General features: G+C 36.1%; 2 long non-coding RNA genes and 1 pseudogene across 2 annotated transcripts; all 3 read right to left on the minus strand.

Moving 5' to 3' along the window:
* Positions 1–11,153, minus strand: part of LOC122969385 — a 32,067-nt pseudogene extending 20,914 nt beyond the window's left edge.
* Positions 3,325–4,646, minus strand: LOC122969396. The gene is made up of 4 exons (XR_006399009.1): positions 4,536–4,646; positions 4,307–4,324; positions 4,151–4,205; positions 3,325–3,522 (listed from the first exon to the last, which is right to left on the minus strand). It is a non-coding gene; the product is annotated as an uncharacterized LOC122969396 (long non-coding RNA).
* Positions 11,154–13,322: 2,169 nt separating the features above from the next.
* Positions 13,323–17,441, minus strand: LOC122969405. The gene is made up of 4 exons (XR_006399019.1): positions 17,336–17,441; positions 14,189–14,206; positions 14,017–14,080; positions 13,323–13,403 (listed from the first exon to the last, which is right to left on the minus strand). It is a non-coding gene; the product is annotated as an uncharacterized LOC122969405 (long non-coding RNA).
* Positions 17,442–19,530: the final 2,089 nt, after the last annotated feature.

The raw sequence follows: 19,530 nt of genomic DNA on the forward strand, positions 1-19,530 counted from the left end.
TCACTGACTATCACTAATCTATACAGACACACATTTTACCCTTGGAGCAAATGTAATAATTATACATATTTGACAGCTGAAAGTACAAAAAAAAGATCTACAAGTTCACTGATTCACAATAGTGTGCATTCGGTGATTCAGTGGTGCGATTTTTACAGTTGTCTGGATTTATAATGGACAACTATTCTGAATTGCCTGTGTCAGAACATCAGTTATTTTACTTCGATTAGTACGACCCGAGAGGGCCCATGCGTATCGCTACACAGGCATATACTATAGGCTACTGCACATATCTCGGTTTGAATTATCCTGGTGAATTATCCTGGTATGACCTTTGCATACAACAAGAGTAACCTAGTTAATCATGATTCACACAGCGGTGAGTGCTGAACTGCAATTGGACCTGAACTTACATGGCACTTAACTCGCTTTGATCTCTCCTGAATAGATCCTTGCTTGTGATTTATTAACTCTCATGTGTACGTCTCTTTGGATAAAAGTGCCTGCCAAATGAAACTGTAACATCGTAACATTGATCGATTGTTCAGTGTCTAAAATGTCAGAAAATAATTTTTTGAAAAATGCATATCATATTACATATTCAGATTAATTGTTTTGTCTGATCAACAGTCAAAGACCTAAAGATGTTGAGTTTACTGTCACTGGAAACTGTGGAATTGCAAATATTCACATTTCAGACGCTGGTACAAGAGAATTATAATTTATTTAGTTAAAAAATTACTTAAATGTTCAATCAATTATCAAAATTGTTGCCAATTAACGTTATGTCAATCAACTAATCAATAATCATCTAATCATTTCAGCTGTAGAGTTATGCCATATATAGTGGGGGACAACAGGGGCCCAACAACAAACCTTTACCTCAGGGCCCAATAGCAGGTTAATCCTCCAAGTGGAGATGTTCAAAACTGACACTCTTTTTAAACCTTTTAGACAAACTGTAATCATATTGTTCCAGAGGGTTTATACAATTGTGTTGCACCGCACTAAGATAAATATCACTACTGAAAAAGCGACTTTTTCAAGGTCACAAATACCAACCAAAAAAGACTTTTTGACTAATTTTTATGATGTTAATTTATTCTATATCTGTTTTGGGTTAGTAGTTCTCTGATTTTTAGCCCTCAGTGAGTCTGTGTTTGGTGTAGGTTGTTTAGTTGAGACTACTGATATTTTTGTGGTAAATGTCTTTAGTGTTGCAATTTACTTAATTAATTTTTTTCCCTAAAAGTAATATTTCCCTACATGAATTTGTGGCTGGAGCCTATGTGAGGCTGCATTTTAGAAAATGTCAAGGAACATGTGGAAGAGTCACCTCTTCATTGCAAGACCAACACACAGAAATACACAAACTGACATCAAGAGGTCAAACTTTCCAACCAAAACGTACTTGACCTGCAGTTTTTAAGCATCCAGATCAAACCAAACATGACAAGAATCCTCATCCCATCTCCATTTGCCATCAAATAGGTGCTGATTTTAAGGGTTTATATACACTATATCATTAACCTGACTGTGGCGACTTCAAAATGTGATGTGGTGAAGAAGACTGTCTGAGATGTTTGTTTCCTCCTGTAGATGCAACAATTGTGTTAAAGGTTTCTGAATGACAGTTTCTGCTGTCATCAACACAACACTGACATTAAGGAAATAAAACAGTATGAATTTATCTGTTAAGAATTTTACTACCAACCTCCTTTCTGACATCTAAACATCATGACCATCACTTACAGTACAGAGGTCTATGCAGGTGATCGTTTCCAAAAGTACTTTGCTGTATATCTGTTGCTAAGTTTTGATTAAAGACATGTTTTGCATTTATTTGATGATAATTTACAAGTGTTTAAACCTTCAGTAACAAGGTTGAAAAGTTACAGTTTAATTTTCACTTTAATTGTATTGGTCTGATCTTTCATGGAAACAGGCTGTTTGTAAGAATCTTGCTTTAACTGTTGAAAACTAAGTCAGGAAACCCTTTGTTATGTTGGAGGTGTGTAAATGCTCTGGCAGCTGTTTCTCTGTGGTGACCTCACAGCTGAGACATTTCAGAGTTATGTTGCTCTCTAGTGGTGATATAGGGAAAGACACACTCTGAGTCACAAGGTTCAGTGTACTCCTCTGTAGTAGTGTAAACTTTTTCTTTTATCCTCACACATTTTGACAACTGATAACATTTTAAAAAGTAAGCTCATGCTTTCTAGATGTCAGGGACAAGCTTCACTAGAGTGTTTCCCAAAACTTGGAAGGAAACCTTTAAGCCTACACATCTGAACATTTGAGGTTGACACAGGTATGATGTAACAAGAAGACCTCTTAAGCAGGTTTTCAGGAAAATTGTATTTATTAATCAAATAAATTGAACAAGAATGACACTAGAAAATGTAGCAGCTCCACTAGACAAAATGAAGTTCACCAAATAAAAAAAAGAAGATAAGTAAAAAAATATTTTTTCTAATTCTCATTTGACCTCATGTACAGACAGGAGATCATTTCTACACCTAATGTATGTGACACATATAAGAGCTGTGACATCCAAAAAATCATGTTTTACATTCACCAGTGAAAAGATGATTGATTAACAATTCATAATTGATTATTAACTTGTAGATGTGGAGACAAACTTTATCTGAGGTAAAAACATTTAGCCAAAAACAGATCACATGACCTTAGAGAAGACGTATACTGTCACGTAGACAAATCAGTTTTTCCAGTTTGACAATATGAAATGAAGTGCATCCATCAGTACCACAGATAAAACCCTCATTAATCCTCTAACACCAATAATATGAGCATTAACAATAATGTTACAATGACATTAACATTTATCATCCGCATGACAAATACAGGACGTGAAGATGACAAATGTATAAGATACAAATATAAGCTCTAAGAAGTGTTATTGCTTTAATATGCTAGTTTCAATGAGAGGAGGAGTATCTAAAGATTAAAAAATGTATTTATATTGTGTAAAATTGTGGAAACATTTACAAGTTTATGTTTAAAAAGAGTTACATCTGTTACTTGGTGTGGAGGAGCAATGTGTGTTGGAAGACTAAAACATAACTCAGATATTTATACTTTGGTTAAAGTGAGAGATGTTGAGATGCAGAGTTCAAACTGTAATCACAATGAAACAAAGAGAGAAACAAAAGCTGTGTTTTTGCAATCGTGGCCTAGTGCAGAATCTTCATTAGTGTTTCTAAAATGCAAACTGTCAAATTAATTATTAGTGAAAGCATGAGTAGTTGAACATTTAAAGTTTTAGGTTTGACTCCAGCGTTAGAAGCAGAGGTTAAAGTGCTGCATGTCTCCAATCATCATCAAAGACAGTACATCACATGACTAACTGATATGAATTTGATATCTGAAGACAAAAGATGCCCCACTGGAGTAACGTTGTGGCTCTTTGGTGTCTGGTAGCTGCTGCAGTGATTCATCTCCACCAAAGGTTTGAGGAAACAGCTGGACAGCAGCATCAGTTCTCTCCAGATGTTGTTACTCCTGCAGTGGAGGATTCACATCAACATTAATGCTTCTATCAGCTCTCAGATAATCTTCACAGATATCATTCTTCACTGCATCCACTGACGACCTGAAACTCATAAATCTGATCTATGAATTCACACTTTAGTTTGATGTATCCTGTGACTTTCTGACGGGTCCTGTGACGTCACATCTCAATATTCATTAAAACAAGTTTTGTTAATGAACATTTATGTTGCAAAATAGAATAAAATATTGAAGCCACAGCATCTTTATTTGAGTTCACTATTCTCCTCTAAATCTTTACTGGAAAGCTGCAAAGACAGAGTAACAAATAGAAAAGGACCTGGAATTATTAGTGGTCATATTATACAGTAAATATATGTTTGATTTCAGTCCAAAATAAAAAAAATTCACTCAGTATTACATTAAAACCTCAGTGTCAGCTGTTTCCTGTAACTATACTGGATCACTTGACTCAGAAATTCTGCCAAATCAGCCAAACAGTTTTTTAACAAAGACAGACTTTCATTATATTTATGAGAGTATTATATCAGTATACTGTAGCTAGTTTCAGGAGGAACAACAAAGGAGAGATTCTTCATACAGTATCTGCACAGTGTTGATGACATGATGAAATACTCACTGTGATCAGTTAAGAGCTGCATCTTTGACCTCAGAAATTTCAAAGGATGATGGGTCTGAAGGTACAAAAGAAAAACAAGATGTCAGTAATTCAATTCAAACGATTAACTGCATTTATTTGTACAGAGAGAGAGAGATAAACTGACATAATACTCACAGTTTGCAGGACTGAATCCTGAAATACAGATGAGAGATTACAATACTTCAAAATTTAAAATGTCAGAATTTATGAAAGCAAACAAAGAAAACACTAATAAACGTTTTATAGAAACACTGTATTAATTTCACTTATTTCTGCTTTTCAAGTTACTGAACATCAGCCAGGTTACACTGTTATTTGTTGTTAAAATGGCTTCATGATGGGTAAAAGTATGTTTGTCTCTCACCATTATCTCTCCTTCTCCAGATGAAGACTCCAGTGATGCAGACTGCCAGGAGCAGCAGCAGTCCTACAACACCTCCAATAACAGGACCAGCAGGAAACTCTGAGGGAGAAACTGGAACCAGAACAAAACATTCACAGTGCATCAAGGGCATGCCAATGTACTTTTGGTATTTTCACCTATTATTACCTAAACTGATGTATAATAATCATACATCATTATTGACGATCATGTTTCTTATTTTCATCCCCTTAAAACACAGGACTTTCCCCGTCGTGACACACAGACAGTTTGGGAATCCTGTGAGAGTTTTCTACTGAGGAAACTTATTATTGTCCAGGATGTGCAGAGTTGTTAATATGAGTACAGCAGCTCAATTATACTGCCAAAAGCAGATGATGTCTCTTTCTAGGTGAAATTAATGTTACTGGACATGTTGATGTGATGGTTTAATTTGGCATCACAATAATTCATACAATGACCATCTGCAGGTGAAAACCACCTTAGTGCTTCAGACCTCTGTGTGTCCATCCTGTGTCTATGTTGTACCTGTTCCCTGTCTTTGCTGTATTACACCTTTTGTGTCTTTGTTATTGTAATACTAAAGCTTTGTTCTTTATGTTTTTCATCCTGTCATCTTTGAGTTGATCACCCTGTCCTCCCTGAAAGCTCTTGCTCTCTCCTGCATGGTCACATGTTTCCTCAGATCAGCAACAGTTCTAGTTTGTTCTTACTGTTTAATAAATCTTATTTTCACATGCAAACAGTAGATTGTCTTGTGAGTAACCCCATGACAGTGCAATAAATAAAATACAAGTAAAGTAAAAATGTGGTCTAGCATTTTGCATGTTGTATTTCTTTTTTCTGAAATTATATTTTATGTTTAATTTGGTTAGATTTGTGACAGACCTGTGCTCCTAATCATTTGCTGGCACACCACTAGATTTGAACTGTTTTTTGTTGCATTCACTAAAGTAATTTTTAGTAGGTCATGTGCATAATGTAACAAGTAAGAAACAATATTTATTTGAATGAGGAGAACAGCAGTTTTGTTCGTTAACCCTGGACTTAACTAACCTTCAACTCCAGAAAGTCAAGATTGTGTCAAACTCATTCAAATTGTAAAATCAGAGCTCAGGTTTAACATCTTCTAAATGTTCACAGCAAATTACATGTATACATTTAATAAACATTGTAAAGTCAGTATTCCAGTCTTACCCCAGTTGGTTCTGATCACTGTTTTGTCCAGTTTGGTGACAATGTCATCCTTCAAACCAGAGAGATTAAACACACAGTCGTACCTCCTCCAGTCTTCAGGTGTGACTGATGAAAGGTTCAGGTCAACACTCATCTGGAAGGATCCATCATGGTTGGGGAGGATCTCTCCATGTTCCACGTCCTCATGAAACTCCTCTCCATCTTTCCTCCAGAACATCTCGGCTCTGTGAGGGTAGAAACCTGTAGCGTGGCAGCTGACTGGAGAGGAGGGAGTCTTCTGGAGGAGAGACACTGAGGGAAGCTCTGGAGAGAGAGAGAAAGACAGACAAGGAATGGTAGAGAGAAAGACAGAAACCAAACACCATTTTGGCTCATTTCAATTGTGTTACTGCACAATATCAACAGAAGAGCATATAAATATCATTGTGTCCATGGAACTACATCACATCATGTGATTCTACCTGTTCTCATCAGAGAGTTCTTCTCATAGTCCAAATACGTCTTCAGCCACTGGGGACAAGTATTGGTGGAGAATATGTCTGATCTAGCTTTGTCACCATTCCACTCGTGTTCTATGATGACAGCTTGTGGTTTTGAAGCGACCCATGTCAGTGTCTTCAGATCAAATACAATACAAATCATACTAAGAAGTCTTCTCCATCGTAACCAATCTGATAAAAACCAGTAACCTCTTCAGTCTCATCATCCCATTCACAGCCAGCCATGTACTGTAAAATGTGGACACCTGAGAGAGAGACAGAGACACAGACATTGATATCACATCTTCACCACAGAGACACACTGATCCACACACACCAAAACAGAAGATCTACACCTTCTGCTGTTATTGGCTGGATGGAAACCACTCACAGCCAATCATCATCTGGACAGTGTGGACGACTCAGAGAGAGACAGAGAGGCAGAGACTGCTGGGAAACAGAGTCCATTTCCTGTCTTTACCACAGAGACACACTGCCTCCACTGAGACCAGCACACAGTTTATCTACACTGTTGAAGGTGTTGTGACTTCATGTTAGTTGCAGGAACACACACACACACACACACACACACACACACATTGAGATGGAGTCCTGACTAACACACATGGATTAAACCTGATCCTGGACTGAACATTACTATCCTGAAGCTGCTCCAGAAGATTCCACTGACGGAGAGTTTTATTCAGGATTAGTCACTAGACTCAATAGCATGTGTTACTACTCATGGATATTATAATTGCTAACATTAGTTTAATAATATGCAGCCATGGTTTTTGAAGAATATTTAAATTAAGTCAAGGGATACTGGGGCTTTGTACAAAGATGAATTGTTCAGTATGTTCTGTTAGTCCGAGAAACAAACCTAATTGTGTGTTAAACTGACAACAGATCTTGACAAAGTTCTTTGTGCGACAATTTAAACACATAAACTAACTTGGTGGTAAAGGTATAACAGCCATAATATAGTCCATAGTTTCCTGATACAGAAAACACTGGTCATTACCTCCACTTTTATCTTCTTATTTTGTCATTGTGCATTATTGCTTATATAATATCTGTTATTTACCATGATGGAAACACTGCATTAGTGCAGCACAGCAGTACAATTCCATCTATCAACAATGTTGATAGATGAAGAGGAGGTAGGAGAGAAGTCACTTTGAGTGTGTGTGTGTGTGTGTGTTGGTACACACGTTCTGCTACTTGATACTTTTAGACAAAAATCAATTATTTTTGTTTCCTCATTCCAAGACCTTCTAGTAGGAAATCACACATGCTTCAGTAGATGTTGTGGACTTGAGCCTGTATATGGGCTTTCTGGTGTGCATATGCACATGCAAAAAGTAACTTTGAATGTCTGTGCATTTATTTATAGATAGATTTGGGTGTAGATACCCCTCTAGATGTTGGAAAGATATGCATGTCTGTATATTATGTTGTATATGTTCAATATATATAATAATAGTATATCATATTTCTTGCCCTTCAGTTGGGGAGTGGTGGGGATGGTTTTGCAGATAGGATGAGATAAATTATTTGTATTGTGAGTATGATATGTAAAGTTGCTTAACATGTATTCTACTAGTGTATTCAAGTGAACTGTTGTTCATGTAGATGCACAAATAAATAAATAAACAATGACTTAAACACACAAAAAAACATCAAAGAAGCAAAAAATTAAAGGGTAAATATGTACCTCCAGTTTGGTTAAAGTGCTGCTTCAAATTGACAAGTTCAGCTTTTAGTTCCAGATGAAAAGCATTACAGTGACCAATGTGCCACTCTGAGTGATGAGGATCATCTTCGACAAGCTTTTCCATCCAGTCATGTTTGAATTCTGCTCTCTTGCTGTTGCTGTCACAGTAACCCACCTGAACTTCATCAACCATTGAAACAGCCACAAACTCTGGGAAGGTTTGGAGTCCAGATGATCCAGTCAGAAAATATGTCAAGGAGTGTTTCACTGTAGGACAAACAAAGTTTTAAAGAATAGTTTTTCATTGATGTTTCATATATGATTCTATGAGCACAACAGACTTTACATTTCTGTTCAATCCAAAGAATTTATTTTTTAAACCTTTAATTATACATTATTAAATACATATTTAGCGTAGATTGACTTAGCATAAATGCTCTTTAACAGCAATGTTTGTTTGAAACACACACAAATGCAACAGAAAAACAATCAGAATCAGGCTTAGGTAGAGCAGTTCCTGGCAGGTGTGGGCAGGATTTTGTGGATGGTTCTGAAGTATGTTGATGGCATGCAAGATTATTCCCAGTGACTGGCAATTTAACTGTTAAAGAATACAGTTTCATTTTGGTGCTCACTGTGTTTCTGTAAAAATGATTGCATGTCTTGTATTAACTTTTAACTAACTAAAATGTGTTTGGTTTCATATCATTTATTATCAGGATTATCTTGAAAGTGACACGTTGTTAAAATGTATAACAGAAGTCTGGGTCAAACTGACAAAATTGTTGGTTGGACAATTTTTGAACATATTAAGTTGTTAATCTGGACATACATGATGTATAAAGCTGTAGATTGCACACTGTACACATGAACTTCAGCAGAATAGTTAAATAGCCTGTTGATGATGGTAACGACATATTTTGATGTTGCTGGGACGTCCAGAGGGGACGTCTAGCTGACGGTCAGGTAACTTTTTTTGAACCATAACAGGACATCTTGATGTTCAGATGACAGTCATTCACATCTCAATGTTTGCTGTGTTGAAGTAAGTAAGTGTCAGTGTGCAGCCGTTACTATTTTCAAAGAAGACAAACACACACAACAGCTGCAGAGAAACATTTAACCACCATGAAAAAAATTAGTGACCAAAGGGACAGAGAGGTCATATCTGACTTATGTTATCTAACGTCTTCTTTCTTTGAGATGAATCATGTCATATTTAATCTCCCGCTGCATTTGTTGCATTTGACACTGACAAACAAGGAAACTCTCCTGGTTGTTAACTTTCTACAGTATTGTTGTGAGGACAGAGTGTGACTGGCTTCACAGTTCACTTCAGAGTTTCTTTTCCAGCAACGTCCTTTCATACTTTCACAGTAACATGACAGTGAATGCTTCTGACTGATAATTAACTATTCTCTAATGGAAGGATGCCAACTTCACATTTCTTCCTTCTGGAAGACGTTGGTTAGTTTTCTCCACTTTAATCAAGAATTAATTGGCAGTGGTATCTTTGAGTTGTTGGACGTGTATATATACGTATTGTTTGTTATAAATGTCTAATTTTAAATTTTATATTTTGTATGTCCTCTAATGTTGAGAGTTGTGTTTTACAAGTTTCAATTGTTAAAAGTACAATAAAACTGGCAGTGAATAGACATTAAAATCTGAGGTATGTTAAGTTCTGCAGTTAATGTACAGTTTATGAATATTATACATTTATATTTTAAAATAGAAATATGAATGCTGAAATAGAAGTTATACAACTGTTTAAAAACATTATTACGTTACCTGGAGATACAACATGGCAAAAGACAAGCATGCCAACTTCACATTTCTCCCTTCAGGTAGACGTTGCTTAGTTTCCTCCATTTTAATCAAGAATTAATTGGCAGTGGTATATTGGAGTTGTAGGACGTATTGTTTATTATAAATATCTAATTTCAAGTTTTATATATTTATATAGCTGCAGAGAAACATTTAACCATCATGAAAGAAACTAGCGACCAAAAGGAACACAGAGGTCATATCTGACTCACATTATCTAACGTCTTCTTTCTTTGCAACTCAGTCGCCAACGTTTTATTCTGGCGACCAGGCTGGTTTGTTGGCAGCAAGTTGGAAGTCAGCAGAAAGAACGGTTCGAGACCACCTCGAAACCTCGGGTGTTTTTAGCGAGACGTGAGGACATTTGCAGCCGTTTTTCTTGCGAGAAAACCGGCTTTTTTGGTGAGACATCGGCCGTTTTTATTTTATTTTTTATTTTTATTTTAAGCCAAACCATGCAGAAACGTTCAATGCCAACGTTTTCTTCTGGCGACTGGGTTGCAGCCGTCACTGACACTGAATATATTCGGGATTTTGCTGAAATAACAGTTATGTACCAGCCTGGTCGCCAGAATAAAACATTGTACGGCATTGTACGTTTCTGCAAACCACAGAAACGTTGAATATCTACGTTTCAACACGTGAAATACGTAGCATATTAACATTTCAACAATACGTATCATATCAAAATGTCAACAAAACGTACCATCTCAGCATTTCCACAAAACGTATCATATGAAAATGTCAACAAAACGCATTATGTCAACATTTCAACAAAACGTAATAGGCCTATATCAACATTTCCAAAATACGTATCATCTCAACATTTCTAAAGTGACGTAGTTCACATGTGATCTACATGGGTTGATTTTTTTTCTATAAAGGAGGAGGGGGGCGGGTGGGTGGTTACTAAATTTGTTCAGCCCAGCCCAACCGTAATCCACCCTCACCCACCCCCCTCATCCTACACGGCGATTACGCGCCCGTCTATAAGGGATTTGTAAATAATTTATTTACCATTGCTAAAGCCAATGATTAAACCCTTTATAATTGATGACATATCAAAAATGATATCGGTAAAGCTTGAACTAAACTGCGTAAAAGTGCCCAATTTGAAAGTGAAAGTGAACTGTATTACACTAAGCCTTTTACACTCTCACTTAAAACCAAACAAGTAATTTTTCTAACTTAATGTTAAAAAACACAGTTTTTAAGCTAATCTTACCCGAATGTGTGAAAGAAAAGAAGATGAGCAGAAAAACAAGCTCCATCGTCTTCATGGCATCATTTTTTTGGGCAGTCCTGTTGAGTGACCACTGCAGTGGACAAACCAGTCGCCGTTTTAATTTTGCTGTGCGTCTTCGTTCGTTGAGTGGGAAGGTGGGACCAAGGTAGACCACCAGTATCATATTGCGCCTGAGGCGTTAAGGCTCCCAGCCCACTGACTATCACTAATCTATACAGACACACATTTTACTTTTGGAACAAATGTAATAGTTATACACAATTGATAGTTTAAAGTCCAAAAAAATATCTCCAAGTTCATTGATTCACAATGATGTGCATTCGGTGTTTTCCCGGAGCACAGTGGGGTGATTTTGACAGCTGCCAGGATCAAACGTCTGGATTTATAATGGATAATGGATGTTCTGAATTTTTTGGCTCGGGGCATCAGTTATTTTACTTCGATTAGTTGAGGGCCCATCTGCGCATACACAGGCATACTTGTCATGTTTGTTGTCACCTCTCAGCATCATTTGTTTAGTGCAGTAAGAGCATAGAGTTTTTTAATGTAAGGCAAGGCAAGTTTATTTGTATAAATCTGTTAGCCTTTTTAAAAATTTTAACTACCAACCTCCTTTCTGACATCAAAATATCATGACCATCACTTACAGTGCGGAGGTCTATGCGGGTGACCATTTCCAAAACTAATTTGCTGTATATCTGTTGCTGAGTTTTAATTAAATACTTTTTTTGCATCTATTTGATGATAATTTGCAAGTGCTTAAATCTTCAGTAACACGGTTGGGTTTAATTTTCACTTTAACCATAATGGTCTGATCTTATATGGAAACAGGCTGTTTGTAAGAATCTTGCTTTAACTGTTGAAAGTCAGGAAACCCTTTGTTATGTTGGAGGTGTGGAAATGCTCTGGCAGCTGTTTCTCTGTGGTGACTTCACAGCTGAGACATTTCAGAGTTATGTTGCTCTCTAGTGGTAAAATAGGGAAAGACACACTCTGAGTCACAAGGTTCATTGTGTGTACATTTATCTTTTATCCTCACACATTTTGACAACTGATAACATTTGAAAAAGTAAGCTCATGCTCTCCAGGTATCGGGGACAAGCTTCACTAGAGTGTTTCCCAAAACGTGGTACAAAACCTTTCAGCCAACACATCTGAACATTTGAGGTTTACACAGGTATGATGTAACAGGAAGACCTCTTAAGCAGGTTTTCAGGAAAATTTTATTTATTAATTGAACAAATTGGACAAAAGTGACACTAGAAAATGTAGCAGCTCCTATAGACAAAAATAAGTTCACCAAATAAAAAAAGAAGATAAATAAATTTAAAAAATCTAATTCTCATTTGACCTTATATACAGACAGGAGATCATTTCTACACCTATTGTCTGGGACACATCTGAGGACTGTGACCCCCAAAAAATCATGTTTTCAAATCACCAGTGAAAAGATGATTGATTAACAATTCATAATTAATTAACTTGTAGATGATGTAGAGACAAACTTAAACTGAAGTGAAAACATTTAGCCAAAAACAGATCACATAATCTTAGAGAAGACGTATACTGTCATGTAGACAAATCAATTTTCAGTTTTAGCAATATGAAATAAAGTACATCTGTCAGTATCACCAGTAAAATCCTCATTAATCCTCTAACATCAATAATCTGAGAATTAATAATAACCTTAAAATTACCATATCAGCATTTATCATCCGCATGACAAATACAGGACTCTGAAGATGACAAATGTATAAGATACAAATGTATAAGCTCCAAGAAGTGTTACTGCTTTAATATGTAAGTTTCAATTAAAGGAGGAGTATCTACATATTCACAATTGTATTTATGTGGTGTAAAATTGTGGAAACGTAAACAAATTTAAGTTTAAAAAGAGTTATAGCTGTTACTTGGAGTGGAGGAGCAATGTGTGTCAGAAGACTAAGACATAAGTCACAGATATTTACACTTTGGTTAACTTGGGACACGTTGGTATGTAGTGTTCAAACTACGTAAGTACTCACAATGAAACAGAAAAACAAAATCATCAAAATGTCTTTTCAACTGGTGCCTAGTGCAGAATTTTCATTCATGTTTCTAAAATGCAACTGTCCAACTAATTGTGAGTGAAAGCATTACATTTAAAGTTTTAGGTTTGACTGTTAGAAGCAGAGGTTAAAGTGCTGCATGTCTCCCATCATCATCAAAGACAGTACATCACATGACTAACTGATATGAATTTGATATCTGAAGACAAAAGATGCCCCACTGGAGTAACATTGTGGCTCTTTGGTGTCTGGTAGCTGCTGCAGTGATTCATCTCCACCAAAGGTTTGAGGAAACAGCTGGACAGCAGCATCAGTTCTCTCCAGATGTTGTTACTCCTGCAGTGGAGGATTCACATCAACATTAATGCTTCTATCAGCTCTCAGATAATCTTCACAGATATCATTCTTCACTGCATCCACTGATGACCTGAAACTCATAAATCTGATCTATGAATTCACACTTTAGTTTGATGTATCATGTGACTTTCTGACGAGTCCTGTGATGTCACATCTCAATATTCATTAAAACAAGTTTTGTTAATGTACATTTGTGGTGCAAAATAGAAAAAAATATTGATGATACAGCATCTTTATTTGAGTTCACTATTCTCCTCTAAATATTTACTAGAAAACTACAAAGACAGAGTAACAAATAGAAAGGAACCTGGAATTATTAGTGGTCATATTATACGTAAGTACATGTTTGATTTTAGTCTGAAATATAACCATTTTAATCAGTATTACAACAAAACCTCAGTGTCAACTGTTTCCTGTAACTATACTGGATCACTTGACTGAGAAATTCTGCCAAATCAGCCAAACAGTTTTTTAACAAAGACACTTTCAGTATATTTATGAGAGTATTATATCAGTATACTGTAGCTAGTTTCAGGAGGAGCAACAAAGGACTGATTCTACTCTAGTGTTGATGACAAGATGAAATACTTACTTTTTCATTCAGTTAAGAGCTGCATCTTTGACCAAAGAAGTTTCAAAGGATGATGAGTCTGAAGCTATAAAAGAAAAAAAACAAAGTGCCAGTTGTTCAATTTAAAGTATTATCTGCATTTATTTGTACATAAAGAGAGAGATACGGACAGATAAACTGACAGAATACTTACGGTTTGCAGGCCTGAATCCTGAAATACAGATGAGAGATTACAGTATTTCAGAATTTAAAGAAAACACTAACTACATGATTTACAGAAACACTGTATTAATTTGACTGATTTCTGGCAAGAGATTAACAAAAAATAAATACATAAAAATAAAATTAAAAAAATAATAAATAAATAATAATAATAAACTTTATTTATGTAGCACAATTCATGCATAAAATGCAACATTAAGTGCTTAACATAAAAGCAGATAGCAAAAATAAAAACAAGGGGAAAAAAAGGCAAAATGAAAATAAAAACCACAGGATAAGACTTGAAAACAAAACAACCGTCAGAACTTAAAAATTCAGGAGAAAGCAATGGTAAAAAGATACGTGTTAAGATTTTGTTTGAAAGTGTCAACATACTAACAAACAAAGGCTGCGTCTCCATGCTGTTTAGTTCTGACCTCAGGAACAGTGAAGAGGTTAGAGCCAGAGGATCTAAGAGACCTAGCAGGCACATACGTCTTAACCATGTCAGATAGATAAGACGGGACAAAGCCATTCAGTGACTTAAAAACCAATAAAAGAATTTTAACCAAACGATTTTAAAATTGGAGTGATGTGGGCTCTCTGTCCAGTTTTCGTCAGAACACATTCTGCTGAAGAATAGAGCTGTAACTGACAAACAGGTTTCTTAGACATACCAAACAGGAGAGCGTCACATTGGGTCAACCTAACGGAGATAAAAAGCATGTATTAACTTTTCTGCCTGCCTGGGAGAGGAATGGTCTGACTCTGGCAATCTCTGGATCTCAGTTTTGTCTTGATTCCGCTTCAAGAAGTTTTGAGTCATCCACTGATTTATGTCAGCCATGCATATAATCAAGTCATTAATAGAACTGTAGTCATTTGAACTTAAAGAGATATATAGCTGGGTATCATCAGCATAATTATTAAAATAGATATTGTGATTTCTAATGATATTTTAGAGTGGCGACATATACAGACTGAAAAGAACTGGACCTAAGATAGAGCCCTGCGGGACACCACATATCAGGTCTATTTCATCAGAGGAGTGGTCGTTCATGACCACAAAGAATGTCAACCAGTTAAGTAAGATCTGAACCATTTAAGAACTGTGCCAGAGAGACCGACCCAGAGTTCAACTCTGGCCGGCAGAATATTGTGATCTACAGTATCAAATGCAGCACTGAGATCTAACAGGACAAGCACACAGGGCTTTTTCTCATCAGTTTTCATTCTGGGGTCATTTACAACTTTGACTAGAGCTAAACCAGACTGCAAATTTTCAAACACAGTGATGTCACAGATGAAATCATTCAGTTGTTTAGAAACATTTTTCTACTTACTCAGAAAAGGCAGGTTTCAGATTGCTCTGTAGTTAGAGATGACAGAACAATCTATGCTGTCTTTTTTAAGCAGTGGTTTAATTAAAGTGGTTTTAAAAGCTGCAGAAAAGGTGCCTGCGAACAGCAAGTGATTAATTACTGTTAAAACTTCCTCTGCTAAACTGTTAAAAAAACAATTTTTAAAAAATGGCGGGAATGGGATCAAGAGCACAGGTTGAGGATCTAACTCATGGACAACTTTCTTGATTGTTTCCAAGTCCACTGATGTAAAAAAGTGCATGATACATTTGAATTTTGGGGTAATGCTTTTTTTTAGCCTTTTCTGAATAATATTCATTCTGATGGCTGCAATCTTATCTCTTAAATAGGCATAAAATTCATTGCATTTAGTAAGACTCAGGTGATCAGGGTAATAGTTAGGGGGATGGCTTATGAGATGTTGACAGTTGAAAAAAGAACACTTGGATTGTTAGAATTTTTATTTATATTATAAGTCCAGAGAAATATGATTGTCTAGTGTTTCAGATGGCTGCATTGTATTCTGCTAGGAGTTCTTTTGAGGATAACATGGTGGACCTGAAGTTTTGTCTTTCCCCATCTCCGTTCGGCTTTGCAACAGTTTCTTTTGAGTTGGTTGATATTCTGTTTTGTCCATGGTGGCTTTTGTTTTTGAGGATGTTTTTTGTACTTGACTGAGGCAATATGATCAATAGCTGATTATAGTTATGTATTTAAATTGTCCACTAGTTCATCAACCAATGGAGGGAGGGTTGATGAAGGGAGGGTTTGCAAAGTCCCTGTATAATGACAAGATCTAAGGTATGACCACAACTATTAGTTGGTTCATTGACATGTTGTATGAGGCTCAGATCTTCCAATAGATGTGAAAAGTCAGCAGCCCTATTGTCTGTGTTATTGTCAATGTGTAAATTAAAGTCACCAATAATGATTATGTTGTCATAGTTAGAGCTGATGATAGATAAGAAAGAAAGAAAGAAAGAAAAATCAGACAAGAAATTTGGGCAATGCTTTGGTGGTCTATAAACAATAACTGCAAGAATGGGTACCTGATATTTCAGAATGACACCATGATACTAAAATGAACTAAAAACATCAAAAGAAAAATCCCTTGGCTTTAGAGCATCAGTACATATGGTGGCTGTCCTAAAAAATATCATTGCAGGGCAGTTTCAATAATGGCAGGTATGTCTGTGTTTAGCATGGTTTCAGTTAAAAATACACAGTCAAACTGATGCTCTAAAATAAGATCATTGATTTAAAAAGTTTTATTGGCAAGGGACCTGATATTTAAAAGTGCCATCTGCAGATTTACTGTCTTACTTTGATCTGTAAATAGTTAGTTAGCCACTGGATGCAGGGATGCGTACGAGGTTGTTAAAGTTTACTCCGCTGTGAATTTGGAAGTTAGATCTTATAAGAGACTGAGAATTTCTCAAAAGAGGTCTATGAGGTCTTTTAGTTACACAGACTGGAATCTTGGCTGGCGAGCAGATAGATGGTACATACCGATCAGATAAATTTGGGGATATGTGTAAAGTGTGTGTTGCAGCAGAACAAAGCTTGTGAAAAGTCCGTGGGCAATTTAACGGTCCAAGCCTGGTAAACAAACAACTCTTCAGTTCAGTTGGAAGTCAAGCTACTGATCAGTCAAGTTACACTGATATTTCTTTTATTCATTCAGAATAAATAAATGTGTTTGAATTCGGTGCTGAAATATGCTAAAACAGTGGAGTTAAAATGGCTTCATGATGAGTAAAAGTATGGTTGTCCCTCACCATTATCTTTCCTTCTCCAGATGAGGACTCCAATGATGCAGACTGCCAGGAGCAGCAGCAGTCCTACAACACCTCCAATAACAGGACCAGCAGGGAACTCTGAGGGAGAAACTAGAACCAAAACAAAACATCCACAGTGCATCAAGTGCATGCCAATGTACTTTATTTTAACCTAAACTGATGTATGATAATCATACATCATTATTGATAATCACATTTGTTTCTTTCATCCCCTTAAAGCAAAGTGCAAAGTAATATTTAAAATGTGGTTGAGCATTTTGCATGTTGTATTTCTTTTTTCTGAAATTATTTTTTATGCTTAATTTGGTTTGATTTGTGTGCTTTACATGCAAAGCATGATTAAAGGGGTTTGTGTAACTTTAGTGAGGTTTCTGCACAAAACACACTCAGCCTTTTCCAGAGCAGGTTTCATTCTTGACATTAAGTTTGTAGTGAGCTGCTGGATTAGCAACGGCACACCCTCATCTGTGACCTTCCTCCTAATGGGGTGCACACCACTAATTTTGAACTGCTTTTTATAGCAACTGCTTAAGTAATTTAAGTAGATCATGTGCATAAGGTAAAAAGTAAGACACTAAATTTATTTCAGTCTGCAGAACAGCAGTTTTGTTTATTAACCCTGAACTTAACTAACCTTCTGCTCCAGAAAATCAAATTGTAAAATCAGAACCCAGGCTTAACATCTTCTGAATATTCACGGCAAATTACATGTATACGTTTAATAAAAAAAACACCTCCTTTATTAAAGTAATACTTGAGGTATGTGCTTTGAGGTTTCAACTTAATTCTTGTTCTGTGAATATTATATTATTATATGATATCATACCCAGATTATATTATATTACACTGTATTATAGTATCCCTAATCTGAGTTTACAGTATGAGTACACATTTTAAAACAATCTGTTACAGTGTTATCTTTTATCTTTTAGTTCATTTCAATCAATGACACTATTTAATAAAGTCAAAGGACATAATCTGACACACAGCCAGATGTTAACAACGCCCAGAACATCAGTACTGTACAGAAACTGTTATTTCTGCAAAATCCCGGACCTATTCAGTTTCAGTGACACCTGAACGTCAACATTGGTGAGAGTCATAGATTAATTTAACACGTTTCAGACCTGAATTTATCTCACTAATAGCTGTATTTCGACTGACATCTCAACAGGTTATGTAATAACCCAATAGCCCAATGATGGTTGTTTCTTACAGCAGTTTATTCTACCAGTCGATAGTCCTTGTATGTTAAATATGTTGGTAGGATGAAGCTTAAGCAGGTTTTCAGGAGACTTTTATTTAATAACTGAACAAATTGAACAAAAATGACACAAGAAAATGTAGCAAACCCTCTAAATGAAATTAAGTTCACCAAATAAAAAAAATAAAAAAACATTAAAAAATATTTTTCTAATTTACATTTGACCTTATGTCACCTTCTGTATGTGACACATCTGAGAGCTGTTTTAATGGTCCACCATCTCAGTATGCCAGTACACCACTAGCTGTAACCTACTGTTGCAGTTGTAAAACAGTGAATAAATTGTTTCGAGCGTCACAACCTCTGGAAGAGCCAAACGATTAAAGGCCAAACGGCCAGAGTGGGAATGTTGCGCCTGACATGAGATTTAAAACCTCTGTTGACTGTGAAATACAGAGAGATTTATTTGGTGGTGACAATGCTCAGTCAGCATTGTGTGAACTTGTTGGCAAAGGCTTGAAAGTAACAGACGTTCATTTATACGTAAAAGTTCATATATATAAAATCAATTTAGCCATTTTTGCAATAAAGTACATCTGTCAGATTAATTAGGTGTCAGAGGAACTTTATGTTGTGTAAAACTGTGGAAACATTTATAAATTTATGTGTAAAAAGAGTAACAGCTGTTACTTGGAGTGGAGGAGCGATGTGTGTCTTAAGACTGAGACATAAGTCACAGATATTTATACTTTGGTTAAAGTGGGAGAAGTTGGTATGCAGTGTTTAAACCATGGGAATGGTAAATGGACTGTACTTGTATAGCACCTTTCTAGTCTTCTGACCACTCAAAGCGCTTTTACACTACGAATGACATTCACACACATTCATACACTGAATGGTACAGGGGCTACTATAAAAGGTCCCAACCTGCCCATCAGAGGAAATCGAATCATTCATACACATTCACACA

The sequence above is a fragment of the Thunnus albacares genome, chromosome 19 (genome assembly GCF_914725855.1).
Source record: "Thunnus albacares chromosome 19, fThuAlb1.1, whole genome shotgun sequence".
In the NCBI taxonomy this organism is placed as follows: Eukaryota; Metazoa; Chordata; class Actinopteri; order Scombriformes; family Scombridae; genus Thunnus; species Thunnus albacares.